Source organism: Apium graveolens, chromosome 7 (assembly GCF_009905375.1).
Source record: "Apium graveolens cultivar Ventura chromosome 7, ASM990537v1, whole genome shotgun sequence".
NCBI classification, from domain to species: Eukaryota; Viridiplantae; Streptophyta; class Magnoliopsida; order Apiales; family Apiaceae; genus Apium; species Apium graveolens.
Window position 1 is genome coordinate 37758057 of NC_133653.1, and position 12012 is coordinate 37770068.

Genomic DNA, 12012 nt, shown 5'->3' on the forward strand with positions numbered 1-12012 from the left:
GATTTGGGAGCTAGAATCAATCTGATGCCTTTGTCTGTCTTCAAGAAGTTGGATTTACCTGATCCAAAGCCTACTTATATGTCCTTACAGTTGGCCGATCACTCTATTATATATCCACGAGGCATTGTAGAGGATGTCTTGGTCAAGGTGGATAAACTCATATTTCCTGCTGACTTTGTAATTCTTGATTTCGAGGAGGATAAAAAGATTCCCATAATCTTGGGAAGACCATTCTTGGCTATTGGCCGAACCTTGATTGATGTGCAGAAGGGTGAGCTCACTATGCGAGTGCTGGATCAGGATGTGATGTTCAATGTTTTCAATGCCATGAAATTCCATACTAATAATAAGGAGTGCTTAAAAGTGGAATTGGTCGATTCCGTGGTTACTTCAGAACTTGATCAAATGCTAAGGTCTGATGCCTTAGAGAAAGCCTTGTTGGGGAATTCAGATAGTGAAGATGACGAAGGTGATGAGCAGTTGCAGTATTTGAATGCTTCTCCTTGGAAGCGAAGGCTGGATATGCCTTTTGAATCTCTTGGAATGTCAGAACTCAAAAATGCTGAGGGGTGTCTCAAGACATCTATTGAGGAAGCTCCTATACTTGAGCTTAAACCATTTCCTGAACAATTAAGGTATGCTTTTTTAGGCGATGCATCTACTTTGCCTTTTATTATTACATCTGACCTTTCAGGTGGCGATGCGGAAAAGCTCTTGAGAATTCTGAGAGAGTTCAAATCGACAATTGGATAAACTATAGCATATATCAAGAGAATCAACCCTTCTTATTGCATGCATAAAATTCTGCTAGAGGAAGGAAGTAAGCCTACTGTTGAGAAACAAAGAAGGCTAAATCCTATCATCTCGTGAAGAAGGAAATTCTCAAGTGGCTAGATGCAGGGATCATCTAATCTATTTCTGACAGTTCTTGGGTGAGTCTAGTTCAGTGTGTGCCGAAGAAATGAGGTATCACTGTGGTTGTTAATGAAAAGAATGAGCTCATTCCTACTCGAACAATCACGGGGTGGAGAGTTTGCATGGACTATAGGACGCTGAACACGGCCACGAGGAAGGATCACTTCCCTCTTCCCTTTATTGATCAGATACTTGAAAGGTTGGTTGGGCATGAATACTATTGTCTTCTGGATGCCTATTCGGGTTATAATCAGATTTGCATCGCTCCGGAAGATCAGGAAAAGACTACTTTCACTTGTCGGTTTGGTACTTTTGCCTTCAAAAGAGTTTCTTTTGGGTTGTGTGGTGCACCTGCCACATTTCAGAGATGCATGATGGCTATCTTCTCTGACATGATTGGTCAGAATGTGTAGGTGTTCATGGACGATTTTTATGTGTTCGGGGATTCTTTCGACGAGTGCTTGCAAAATCTTGGCGCAGTTCTTAAAAGGTGTGTTGAGACAAATCTGATTCTCAACTGGGAGAAATGTCACTTTATGGTGCAACAGAGCATCATTCTTGGGCACAAGGTCTCTAGTAAAGGTCATGAGGTGGACAAAGCCAATGTGGGGGTCATTGAAAATCTACCTCCACCAATTTCTGTTAAGGGGATTCACAGTTTTCTTGATCATGCGGGTTTCTATAGGCGGTTCATCAAGGACTTCTCTAAAATCTCTAAACCTTTGTGCAATCTTCTAAAGAAGGATGTCCCTTTCAAGTTTGATGATGAGTGTCAAGCTGCTTTTGAGAGCTTAAAGAAGAGTTTGATCACGACATATGTCATAACTGTACCTAATTGGAATGAGTCTTTGGAAATGATGTGCGATGCAAGTGACTATGCAGTTGAAGCAGTTCTTGGGCAAAGGAAAAACAATATATTTCATGTGGTCTATTATGCTAGTAAGACCCTCAATGGTGCTCAACTGAACTATACTTCTACAAAAAAGGAACTTTTAGCTATTTTTATGGTTTTGAGAAGTTTCGTTCTTATTTGCTTGGGACGAAAGTGACAGTTTTCACTGATCATGATGCGATTTGCTATCTTGTCTCGAAGAAGGACTCGAAGCCTAGATTGATTCGATGGGTTCTTTTACTTCAGGAGTTTGAGTTGGAGATCAAGGATAGAAAAGGCACGAAAAATCATGTTGCTGATCATCTCTCTCGGTTAGAAGATCCAAGTACGACTTCACATGATAAGACATTGATAAATGAGTCTTTTCCTGATGAGCAGCTGTTTGGGGTGCAAGAAGAAGAACCGTGGTTCGCAGACATTGTGAACTACCTTGTGAGCAATATTATGCCTCTATACTTGTCTTTTGCCCAAAAGAAGAAGTTTCTTTATGAGGTGAAGTGGTACATGTGGGATGAGCTATTTTTGTTTCGGCAATGATCTAATCAAATCACCAGGAGATGTATTCCGTACAGCGAGACGGAGGGTATCTTGCGAGACTTTCATTCGACTGTTTATGGAGGCCACTATGGTGGAGAGAAGACAACAGCTCGTATCCTTCAAGCGGTATTCTTCTGGCCTACACTATTCAAGGATGCGCATCGATTCGTTTTGAAGTGTGATCGCTGCCAGCGTGTTGGTAATATATCCAAGAGGGATGAGATGCCTCTTAATGTGCTTCTCGAGGTTGAGGTCTTAGATGTTTGGGGAATTGACTTCATGAGGTCATTTGTCTCATCTTGTAATAATCAGTATATCTTGTTGGCAGTTAATTATGTCTCGAAATAGGTTGAAGTTAAAGCTTTGCCAACGAATGATGCGAAGGTAGTGCTTAAGTTTCTTCATAAACAGATTTTACAAGATCCAAGAGTCATAATCAGTGATGAGGGATCGCATTTCTGCAATCACAAGTTCACTGCTATGATGCAACGATATAATATGAATCATCGCATTGCTACAACCTACCATCCTCAGACTAATGGTCAAGCTGAGCTATCTAACAGAGAGATCAAGTGTATTCTAGAGAAGGTTGTATGTCCATCAAGGAAGGATTGGTCTTTGAAGCTAGATAAAGCTATTTGGGCGTATCGGATGACATACAAGACTCCGTTAGGCATGTCTCCGTTTCAATTAGTTTATGGGAAATGATGTCATTTGTGTGTGGAGTTAGAGCATAAAACATATTGGGCTTTGAAGAAATTGAACCTTGATATGGATGCAGCTAGTAAGAACATGATGCTTCAATTGAATGAACTCGATGAGTTTCGACTTCAAGCGTATGAGAACAACAAGATGTATAAGGAGAAAGTCAAGATGTGGCACGATAGGGGTCTAGTGCTCAAATCATTTATGCGGGGGCAACAAGTTCTCTTGTTCAACTCTCGTCTCCGTCTTTTTCCTGGGAAATTGAAGTCAAGATGGTCAGGGCCATTTGTTATCAAAACAGTGTTTCCACATGGAGCGGTGGAGATTTTTGAGAATGATCTAGGCCAAGCGTTCAAGATAAATGGACAACGATTGAAGCATTACTATAGGAATACGGAAAACCGTGAGGCGGTTAGTGCCGTTTAATTGTCCACTTGATCTCGGGATTTTACGTCAAGCTAGCGACGTAAACCAAGCGCTTTTTGGGAGGCAACCCAAGCTTGTTGTACATTAGTAGGAGATAGAAGGAAGAAAAAGCAAAAGAAAACACAAAAAATCAGAAAAATAGTGAAAAAGCAGGGTGTTTTGACAGAAGCACGGCGCGCCCGCGCTGGAATTCCAGAAACATGGCATGCCCGCGCATCCTGGCTTGCCACGCTACACCCCTGTAGAAAAAAAAATCAGAAAAAACGAAAAATCAAAACAAAATACAAACTCCAGCCGAATTTCCCTCCCCCACTTCTCTTAATTCCTTCTCCAAATCAATTCCAATCACCCCATTACTCCCACTAATTCCATAATCTATCCCACTTCTATTCTAAACCTAATTCTTAATCCCTATATATACATACACTTATACACAATCCAATCTCCACCACACTTTTCAATTTTCAAACTCTAAATCTCTCTTAAACACTTCTCTTTTCTTAACTTATTCAAATTTAATGGCACCCAAGAGACAAAGAACTCAAGTTAGCAGCAGCACCAGCGATTCTTCAAGTGTTGGAGGTGTGAGGCCGAGGTTTGCTACTCCAGAGGCTGAATCGGAGTATACGAGGTTGCTATCGAAGCCCATTACGAAGGAGAGGGGTTTCCTGCCATCGGGGAGTGATGGTAAACTTTTGGAGATGATTCTCGAGATGGGTTCGGTTGCTTTTTGTGAGGCACCCGCTGTTGTGCCCATGAGTGTAGTTCGTGAGTTTTACGCGAATGCGAAGGCGGATAAGAACGGCTACTCGGTGGTTCGGGGATTGACGGTGGATTATATTGTTGAAGCTATTCGGAGGGTGATTAATCAGCCCGAGAGAAAGCCGGAGCAGGAGGATTGGGTGACGAAGACCGGGGAGGATTTTGACTTGGACATGATTGTTGCGACGCTGTGTGTACCAAACACTCACTGGAAGTTCAAGAAGGGCTCGAACGAGTATGCCACTTTCCCTGCCTCTTGCTTGAATAGGTTCGCTCGTGCATGGAACTCTTTTATCTGTGTGAACATTATGCCCTCTTCGCATGTGCACGATGTTACTGTGGATCATGCCAAGTTATTGTGGGGGGATATTGTAGGGCGACTATGTGGATATTGGCTCTATTATTTATCAAAGTATTTTGAGGATTCTGCATGGGAGCACTACATGTTCTATTCCGTATGCGTCGATTGTGATAAAGCTGTGTGTGGCAGTTGGAGTTCATTGGCCCGCATACGAGCAGCTGCAGTTGCCTAGTGCCCCGATTGATAGTTCGACGATCGCAATGATGCAGGAGTGGTTTGTGATGCATGACATCCATAGTAGTTTTGCACATGATATCACCCAGGTGTTGGGGACTGCTTTTAGAGCCACATGAGTTGACATTCAGTGGCCAGTTTTCGGGGAGGATTCTGTGTACCCGCCTCCTGACACTCCACCCGTGGAGGGTGATAATTCGGATTCCGAGTAGGTATGCCCTTATTCCTTACTATTACCTTCACTGAGGACAGTGAATATTTTAATTTTGGGGGTGGTAGTTAAGGAATATATTTGTGTGTGTCCATTTAGTTGCATATTCATGCTAATTTAGTTCATATAGTTGTATATTTGTCATGTAGTTTTTTATTTTATTTTATTTTGCAATTTACTTTGCATGATAGTATGTTGCATATAGTTGCATGTACTTTTTATCATGATCCCTTAAGTTTGCTGTTTCGACTGATTTGTGATATTGATGTGAGTGTAGTGATGTCGTATAGAGGGATGTTAAGTCCTATCGATTTGATTTGCATGCTAGAAACAATAAATTTTTCACTAAGTCTTATAGGTTGCTTGAGTGCTGGATCATGATCATGGTTTGTTTGTTTGTCGAGGTTTAATCACCAGTTTATATCTAGAATATATGATATTACCTTAGTGGCGAAATAACATGGATATTTAAAAATTGGAGAAAAACATTGGATTTCATTGCTAGTTGTTGTGGCTAGGTGTCAAATGGCTAGTAGCCGGCTCATATGTATATGAGTAGTCGAGGGTTGAGCGAGATGAAACGAAACGAACTCGTTCAGAAATCATGTGAAAAAAGAAAAAAAAAGAAAAAAGAAAGAAGAGAAAAAAATATGTGTGGATGCATAATTGATCACGAGTGGGCTCTTTAATGCTCGAGTTATTAAGTTCTTAGGAGACTTTGTGTCTAGTGACCTAAGGCTTTTATAGTCTGGGATCCGCTAACCTAACGCTCGCTATATGGGTATTAGTGTATAAGTCTTTTGTGGACCTCACTCATTGCACTTTCAAATAAGCATATTTGTGTTTATTTTGTGTTATCAATAAAAGCATGAATTCTTGTATAACTTTGATATAAAAATGGAAGTGTTGTCATTTATTTTGAGTTTATCATTTATTCTATTTATAACCTTGTGATTGTCTTGATGAGTAGTGAGTCATGGTTATTGATCTAGTTGCGAGAGTGTATCTGTTAAGCAATTGCACACACGCACGTTTATGGTTTGTGAGTTAAATTATGGGATTTGATTGATCTTTGTGCGAATAATTGCATTTATTGAGATATTGCTCATTGGTTGGTTTAGCTAATCTAAGGGGATCATTGCATTTATGTAGTTTGCATTCATGCATTTTTATTTTTGTTCTTTGAGTCTATTTATGCTTAAGGATAAGCATCGATTCAAGTTTGGGGGTGTGTTAAGTGGCATTTATATCCACTTAGAATGTGCTATATAGAATCGAATTGATGTTTTGTACTCAAGTTATTTGTGTATTTGATGTGTTTTTGTAGTGTTTTACATTTCAGGGCATAATCGAAGGCAGGAATGGATCCTACATTATTTTATGCTTGAAGAGTGTTAGGAATGGAACCTCGGTCAAATTGCACAAGAAACCAGCAGCTCAAAGCAAGAGAAGAAGAAAAAACTCAAATTTTCCAGAAGGTCAGCGCGCCCGCGCTGTGTTAGCGCGCGCCCGCGCCAGTTTAGCAGAAGTACAGCGCGCCTGCGCTAGGATAGCGCGCGGCCGTGCCAGGTCGAATTATGAGAATCCTGATTCAAGTAGAAGATTGATTTCCTGGACTTCTCTTCTGATTAGGATGCTATATAATGACTCTTTAAAGACGATTTTTATAACGTAGACTAAGGAGAAGACGGCGAGATGACCTAGGAGCATAAATATAACGAAGGAGAAGAAAAGCTTGTTTATACTTATGATTCTTTGATTGAGTTATAATCTTGGATGCTTGTTTTCTTGGTTGTTGAACTTATTACTCTTGATTACATACTTTGATTATTTATTCAGTTTATAAAGACTTAGTTTATTATACCATGCTTTCATCGGAACCCACGGTGATGATGAGTTCGGTTATGAACTAATCATTATCGTGGGGTTCTAATGGATTTACTTATGGATTTTAATAGTTAATTTGTTTTGATATCTTAGTGTATGGTGATTGTATGATATCCTAGTATTGGTTGTGCTTATTCATCTTATGAGTGTCGCGAACTTATAAAATAGCGTGTTAATCTCTATTGAAGAGAAAGTGAATATAGAGGTTTGGAACTTTCCATGCTAGCATAGGTTCATGTATTTGTTATACATGATTTGTAGGTAATTTTAACCATCTTACTTGCCCTATGTAATCACGATAGATAACTTGTGCATTAAATCGTTATATTGTCAAATTCTATAGACATATAGAGTCTCAATATAATTGGTGTCTATTCATATTCTATCTCTTTTGTGGATGTCTGGTAGTAGGGTATTCGTGCAATAAAAGTTGACGTTTACTAGTTTCTGTTATCTGATTAGTTGTCATCATCATTTCATGCTAAGGTTAAGAACAATGACTTTGGAAGAAGTAGGAATGAAGTTAGAATCCCATGTTTGTCTCCTATAAGTAATTCAACCTTAATTCTCTTAGTTAATGTTAATTAGTTTAATCTCCTAGTTTAATCAAACCCAAATTGTTATCATCTTAGCATTGAATAATAACCATACCATTGTTACATAAGTGCATAAATTGAACTTAACCTAAACCAGTCTCCGTGGGAATGAACTAGAAAAATTCTATATTACTTGCAAACGTGCATATCAGGAAGGAAATCATTAAATTTATTTGGTGTAGAAACTTACATGGAATAATAGTTCACCATCATGGTTACATTGATAAAAAGAACTGTTTTTTTCCACTTATGATTTCAAGGAGTAAGACGCCAAAACTAAAGACATCAGACCTCACAGAGTAATCTCTATGCATTGCATACTCAGGAGACCTGTAGGCGCTGAAAGTGGATAACACGTCAAGTAGATAAATTAGAGCTATGATTTTACTTACTAAGTTCCAACAATTCTACTTGTCTTTCCATGGTGTTCATCGATGGCAAAAATCCTTGACATGCCAAAATCAGATACTTTTGCATTCATTTCAGCGTCTAACAAAATATTGCTTGGTTTGAGATCTCTATGAATAATTCTTATCCTGGATTCTTCATGAAAATAAAGCATCCCTTTAGCAATTCCTCCAATTATATTGTGTCTTCCCGTCCAGTCCAATTGTACTTGTACGATAATGAGTTTAGAAAGTCACCTGATTTGCATTACCAACTTTCTGAACTTTCTTAACAATACTCAGGGTCTGAATATACCCATCTATCTGTGTTTATGTACATTTTTTTGCAGTTAGTGCCATATATTTTTATTAGACTTTATACATCATGTTATACAGGGCTTGATGAGAAGAGCAGGCTCTAACCGAATAAAAAGTAGTCTAGGCTTTTGTTGAGGATATGTTCGTAGATGAGAATTTTTTCCTCTCCTTCAAAGCAATATGTCAAAAGCCTCACAAGATTTCTATGTTGAAGCTTAGCCCCTAAACAACCTCGTTCTTAAATTCTTCTGACTGCAATTTCTTTTCCATAAGAGATTTAGAACTTTAAAAGACTAAATTTTGAGATTATTGATACGAATTTTCGTAAGATACAAAAAATTTAAGCTTTATACCTTGTAGACCTCACCGAATCCACCTTCACCTATTTTGTTATGGTTAGAAAAGTTATTCATAGCTTCTTGAACAGTTTTTAAATCCAATCTCAAGGATTCCACAGTTGTGATATCATTCTCCACTATAGCCAGTTAAACATTGTTACTTGAGCATTTTTAAGATATGTAATCATTACAAGTCTAAGACGAATGTTAACTACATTAAAATCTGAACTTACAATCGAATGAATTAATAATATCTATATCAGATTCTTCTGATAAAGTAGCCTGTGCCGCAGAACGTCAGGGAAGCACATAGTAGAGCAATGAGGATAAAAAGTTTTTGGGACGAGTTACGCTCTTTCCTTAAACAAAAAAGTAACCCCATTAACACAATATAAAGTACATCAAGTTAACAAAATTCAGATTCAACCTTTTGTTGGTTTTGGAAATGCAAAGATCTATCGATTAGTATACCTTCATGCTTCCCTAATGAGCTTGGAGTTGGAGAAGGTGAAGGTGCAGAAACCAGGATATCAAAAAAGGGGTAAACCTCGTATCTGATATTACAACTATACAGTAATATTCTTCCACCTTGCTTCCTATCACAGCATTTTGGCAGATACCGCGTAGCCTCTCTGAGTTAGTGACCACAGTCATTCCTTGACAAGTCTGGTGTACACTAAACTAGCTCATAGAGAGTTAGCACACTAGTATTATTAACAATCTGAGTTGCGAACCCCCTTATAGCATGGTTATCTTGATCCATTGTTACATTTGAAGCCAGGGTTATTAAGTCACTTAAACTACTATCTAGTACCTTTTTAAAGCCTGTACTCTCACTTATGCTACTAGGATTGCCATAATACAATCCCAGTGTTTGATTATTAGTCCTGAAAACCAAAGTCTCTTTTCAGGTTCAGTATATTCTGAAGGATCTTTAAGAATATAATGTGCTGGAATGACCATGTCCCCATCTGTAGATTCCTCAACTCTTACCATTGGAGTGAAGGGCCCATTCTTGAGGATCTTAATGTATAGTGGATTGACTTGTTGATATCTCCAATCTTCATGTCTTCAAGGCTTGTCGATATCTCTGAGTTCTCTAGTAACTATTCTTGACTTCTCGATAAGTCATTCTGGAGTTCTCGAATGACTTCTCTATAACACTTAATCTGTGACTTGTAGACTTCTTGACTTAGAATGTTTTTCACAAAATAGATTTATTCAACTTCAAGCTTCTTCACACTTTCTCTGAGGCATGATCTTCATGATCTTCATGATCTTCTTCTAGAGCTTATTCTTTGGCTTGAGACTGTTTACAGAAAAATACTCCAGTCTAGTCTATTTACATTTTTACAGACTTAAGTGTTAAAATACAAAATGCAAACTTAGATTATCATACAACTTACTTAGGGTTATCAATTTGACTTAGTCTTGTTATAGTACAGTCATGTCTTGCACAACAATCTCCCCTAATTTGTGAGAAGATTACTTATCACAAATTCATGCATGTTAACAAGACTAACCCCAAGCTACTATGAACAATTTAGACTTCACATACAAATTGACAGAAATATAACATTTGACATTAAATGGTTATTGAAGTTTTAACAAGAACATTCATTACATGAAATCTTCATATTCTGGCTCCTTTCTAATGAGATCTTTAAGAGTCACTAACACTTTCATTTCTTCTAAAATTTTAGTTCCTCTTAAAGCTTCCACAAGCTTGAGCCACTCATCTAATGAATAACCATTTAAATAACCAGCCTTAAACCTGGAGAATCTGCCAATCTTGATGTTCAGAAAATGTCCATCTTTGGAGAGTCTGCTCAATCCTTTAACTTTAAGCTCATTTGATTTTTTCTCAATTCTTGCCAGTTTTTCAACATATTTCCTATCTCCTTCTTCCTTCTCAGCTTTTGCCTTTACAATTTTCTCATCCCTTTCTTTCACCCATAAACAATACACAGCTTTCTAGAACCTTATAATAGTGTCCTTATCTTTCATGAGACTGATCACTCTTTTAAACTCTGTAGTTGAAAGTGTGTCCGTTAGATTATTGCCAAGTAGAGTGAATGAACCATCATCATAATAAATTATGACTTCTGTATATGATACAACCTAGACTCTGACCATTTCTTCAGCCAGCTGTTGAAAATATTCTTCATCTGTGAGGCAACAATTTAGTGGAAGAAAGTCAGTTTGATCATAGCAATTCCATAATGATCTCTCAATAACTGGCAGTTGCTTTGCTTTTCTTCCAACAAATTTAAAGTGTGTCTTGATTGGAGGTTTATATGAAGGTAGGGTTGTGATTTTCTTCAAGCTGGTTTGAGTGGAAGTGATTTGAATTTTGAGAAGTGAGTTTGCAGTTGGCTTTTATAGAAATTTTGGCTTTGCGGTGAGAGATGGTTGAGTGTTTGAGCTAAGAGATTTGGTAGGTTGAGATTGTGTCATTTGGATTTGTAGGTTTTGTGGATATGTTGTGAACTTGATGATTTCATTAACAAAACACCTTAGTAGATTTAACTTAGTGAAAAATGTAGCACCCGACGGATGATTCATTACAGTCCCGACGGATGACTCATTACAGTCCCAACGGATGACTCATTACAGTCCCGACGGATGACTCATTATAGTCTCGACGGATAATGATCTGTTATCCATCGAGTGAGTAGCTTATGTAATAATAAGTCTATAGCACATTTCTGCATACATCTTTATATAGATTTTGTAGTAGCATATAAGTCATGTTGACTTTAATTAGATATGCAGAATAGGTTGATGAAATGTACATAATTGATGTCTTGTAATTCTGCATAAATGAAATGAAGTCAAGTGCCAAATAGCTACTCGACGGATGATCAACAAAGCTACTCAACGGATGATCAACAAGACAACTCGACGGATGATCATGTACTCAACGGATAATCAATTCAAATATCCGTTGACAGTGACAACACAGTCACATGCGTCGAGTGTATGCAAAAGGAATGTGGAAGCCTATTCAACTGGGTTTTAGAGAACAAAGAAGCATTGTCATTTCCATGCTATTATGAAGATATTCAAAGATGTCGGAATAGAGTAATAAAGCAGCAGAGTATTAGACTTGATAGGTTTTGTTTTATTATCTTGTTTTATTACTTTGTAATCTTGGTGATATATAAACCAAGAAGTAGCAAATAGAATAACAACAAGACTAAGAACATTTTTCTCTGAGAAATATTTATAAGCTGTATTTCTTAGCATTTCTCTGTAAACTTAGTTGTTTATATTTGTAAGCAGCTGTGAGCTAATTTAGCTACACAGAGTTCTCTTGATATAATATATATATCTCTGGTGGATACATTCAAATCCACCAGAAAGTTTTTAAAGACTTTTCTTTTTAATTACTTGTGTTTTGATTAATTCTAAGTTATTATTCCGCACTCTGCAAATCAATTCACACAGATATATATTCTAAGTTAGAACACTTTTAAACCAAGAAAAAGTTTCAAGAATTCC